This window comes from Gracilinanus agilis, chromosome 6 (assembly GCF_016433145.1).
Source record: "Gracilinanus agilis isolate LMUSP501 chromosome 6, AgileGrace, whole genome shotgun sequence".
Taxonomy (NCBI): Eukaryota; Metazoa; Chordata; class Mammalia; order Didelphimorphia; family Didelphidae; genus Gracilinanus; species Gracilinanus agilis.
Genome location: NC_058135.1, coordinates 154,408,273 through 154,411,937, shown reverse-complemented (window position 1 = coordinate 154,411,937; position 3,665 = coordinate 154,408,273). Strand labels below are relative to the sequence as shown.

The following is a 3,665-nucleotide window of genomic DNA, read 5'->3' as shown; positions in this document are numbered from 1 at the left end:
AAGCAATACTTTGTTTTCTATTTTTTGAGTAATTTTTTGTATTAGTCCCAGAATTATGATGCTGGTTTTTTAAAAAAAAAATTTGTTCTATTTTCTGGGAGAGCTATTATATATAAATTGTCTCTGTATAGCTTACCTTCAAGGTCATTAGTTAACACAGAGAAATCATGTCTCCTCTTAATATTGTTATATTTTTTATTTTCTTCTGTCAGATTCTTCCTCCTCTTCAATATTTTTCTGTTCTATACCTCTTAGTTTTTCTTATCTTTGCAAAATTATATAGAGTAGGTTCATTTTTTTCTAATTTGTGAATTTAGAAAAATATATTGGATTGAAAACTCTACCTTCTGAAAATGTTTTGTTATTCAGTTGTTTTTAGTCATATCTGACTCTGTGATCCTATTTTAGGGGTTTTCTTGGCAAAGATAATGGAGTGTTCTGTTAATTCCTTCTGTAGCTCATTTTATTTTATTTTGTGTAAAAATGGCATTCTCTTTATTCTGCATATTTTAATTTCAGAACAAAATAAAAATAAACAGCCCACAATACACAACATCCTACTCCCCACATGGGAGGAGGGGTAACAAGGACCCTGTAAAGCCCTGCCCTAATACACTGGAAAACAGAAGGGGGAAAAAAACACTACTAGCCAGGCAGGACAGGGGCTCTACTGCTACTGTGGGAAACATGGGAAACTATACAGAGAGTGGGGTCTGATGCAGAGGTTTCTTTAATCCACCTCCTCTATGTGGGATGCATCTTCATTGCCTTCCAGTGTGGGAATCTCAACAGGAAGAGCAGCCCTGGGCTCTTCGCTGTCACCTCATCCTCATCAATGGCAAGACTTAGCTTAATCATGCGGTAAATTTTGTTTGAGTGAATCTGGGGATCTTCAAGTGTGATATTGGAAATTTGGGAGTCCTTGAAATAATTTTGAGGTCCCTGGTCTAAACCTCCTGTGGACATTTAGATCTCTTTCAAACTACATTTCCCATGATTCCTCTTGGATAATCACATCTACAGGAAGTGTAATAAGGTAAACAGGAGTATAAAGACTGAGGATGGGATTGGTACTTGCTCTTTTCTGCCTCGGAAGCAGGAGCCAGAATGGGAGGAGGATGTGACAGGGCCCACATATTTTGAACTAACTCAACAGGCATGTGGCTTCATTTTTCTAAATGGAGTTCAATAAACCCCTTGAAACCATGATAATTTTAATTTTATCACTCTACATAAATTTTATTTCTTACACAAGGGAGAAACCTGAAGACAGCAGAGCCGTCCCAAAAAGCAGCACCACCAGGTCTTTACCAGCCTTATCATTCTTGTCAGCCTCAGCCTTCTGCCTGAGAGCCTCCACAATGGGGTGATCTGGGTTTGCCTCCAAGTGCTTCTTGGCCATCATTTAACCCGTCGTGGAGTTGTCTCTCAATGCCTGTGCCTTCATGATGCATTCCATGTTGGCTGTCCAGCCATATGCTCTTATCACAGTGCAACAGGGTGAAGACATCAGCCAATTGAAGATTGTCACTTTCTCAACCTTCTTATCCAGAATTTCCTTCACTAGCTTGCACAAATTCTCAAATTTTGCCTTGCTTTCCTCCATTTTTTCTTCTCTTCTTCATCCTCTGGAAGTTCTAACCCTTCCTTAGTAACAGAGACAAGGGTCGTCCCATCGAATTTCTTTAGCTGCTGCACTCAGTAATCATCAATGGGCTCTGTCATGTAAACTACTTCAAAACCTTGTTTCTGTACCTGTTCAACACTCTTACCAATGACATAGTAAATGCATTTCTGGGATTCCTTCATTCTGGACACATATTCAGACAAAGTCATCTCATCTGACTGAGATGTGTGATAACGCAACAGTTCAGATAAACGGCACCTATTGGTAGAGTCCTTGTGGATTCCAAGCTTGAGGTTTTTCAAGAAGGCCTCATAGAACTTTCTGTAATTCTCTTTATCTTCTGCCAGTTCAGAGAAGAGTTCTAGGCACTTCTTGACAATATTCTTACAGATGACCTTCAGGATTTTGTTCTGCTGCAGCATCTCTCTTGAAATGTTGAGGGTCAGATCCTCAGAGTCTACCATACCTCATATAAAATTAAGATACTCGGGAATAAGCTTATCACAACTGTCCATGATAAAGACACGGCACACATACAGTTTAATCTTCTTCTTCTTCTTCTTCTTCTTTTTTTTTTTTTGTTTTCAAAGAGGTCAAAGGGGGAACACGGGGGATGAAGAGCAGAGCTCTGAATTTCAGCTGACCTTCCACAGAAAAGTACTTTTCTTCCCAATCATTGGTGGGACTCATAAAACTCACCATACTCCTCCTCTTGTCTGACATAATCACGGTTCCATGTCCAGATGGGTTTTGTCTTGTTCAGCTCTTCCTGATCAATGTATTTCTCCTTGATCTTCTTTGTTTTCTTCTTCTTATCCTTGCCTTCATCTTCTTCATCAGATCCTACATCTTCAATTTTGGGTTTCCGGCTCATCTTCTTTCTCTTTGTCATCCTCTGACTCATCATCGTCACTGATTTCCTTCTTTCACTCCTTCTCCAAATAAAGTGTGATGGGAGAGCCAATGAACTTAACAACCTCCTTACCTGCCTCTCTTCCGGATACTCTGTTTGGTCTTCTTTCAGATGTAAGATCACCTTGTTACCCCTGCCTATAGGCTCACCATGGTCAGCACAGACTGTGAAAGAGCCACCAACAGAAGACTCCCAGGCATATTGTTCATCATCATTGTGCTTAGTGATAATGACAACCTCACACAAAACTGACCAATCATAGAGATGTCTGCTCCAGTCTGCAAAGCCTCCATAAAAGCCTTGGTACCAGACTTGGCAATGGTCCCCAAGTTGTTAATCAAATCAGTTTTTGTCATGCCAATGCCAGTATCCACCAAAGTCAGGGATCTCTCCTGAGGATGTCCTCTCCTGAGGACATCATCCTAGGGATGATGTCAATCTTGAGCTCTTTTCCACTGTCCAGTTTGAAAGGATCTGTCAGATTCTCATAGAGGATCTTGTCCAAAGCATCAGAGGCATTGGATATGATCTCACGAAGGAAGATTTCCTTTTTGGAATAAAAGGTGTTGATAATCAAGGACATAAGGTGGGCAATCTCTGCCTGGAAGGCAATGGTCTCCACCTCCTCCTCTCCATGCTGTAGTTCCTCAGGCATCTTGAGTGGTTGTGGCTAAGAAGTCCGTTACAAAGAAAAGCTGAGTCCAACACCTCCAAAGACCCAGGAGCTTGATGAGCTTGGCACAAGAGAAAATATCTAGCTCATTTTAAAGATGTGAAAAGGAGTCAAAAAAGATTAAGTAACTTGAACAGGGTTATTTAGCTAAATAGTGTTTATATATATAAATATATATATAAATTTAGCTAAATTTAGTAAAGTGTCTGAAACCAGATTTGAACTCATGAAGATAAGTCTTCTTGATTCCAAGCCCAATGGTCTATCCAGTGCTATACCTAGCTTTCCTCTGACAATATATTCATTCTTAATTTATCTTCTTACAGCTTTCATTTTTATCAAACTACTTTGGAATTTTCTGTTCTTTTCTTGGGATTCCATAGGGCTTTCTGTTTCATCAGATTTTAGTGCATTTTTCTTTATCTTTTAAGACTCATAAAAGGGCTTTTACA

General features: G+C 39.5%; 1 pseudogene; it reads right to left on the bottom strand.

Annotated features, from left to right (window-relative positions):
- Positions 1-730: 730 nt before the first annotated feature.
- On the bottom strand, positions 731-3,195 carry LOC123251631 (annotated as a pseudogene).
- Positions 3,196-3,665: the final 470 nt, after the last annotated feature.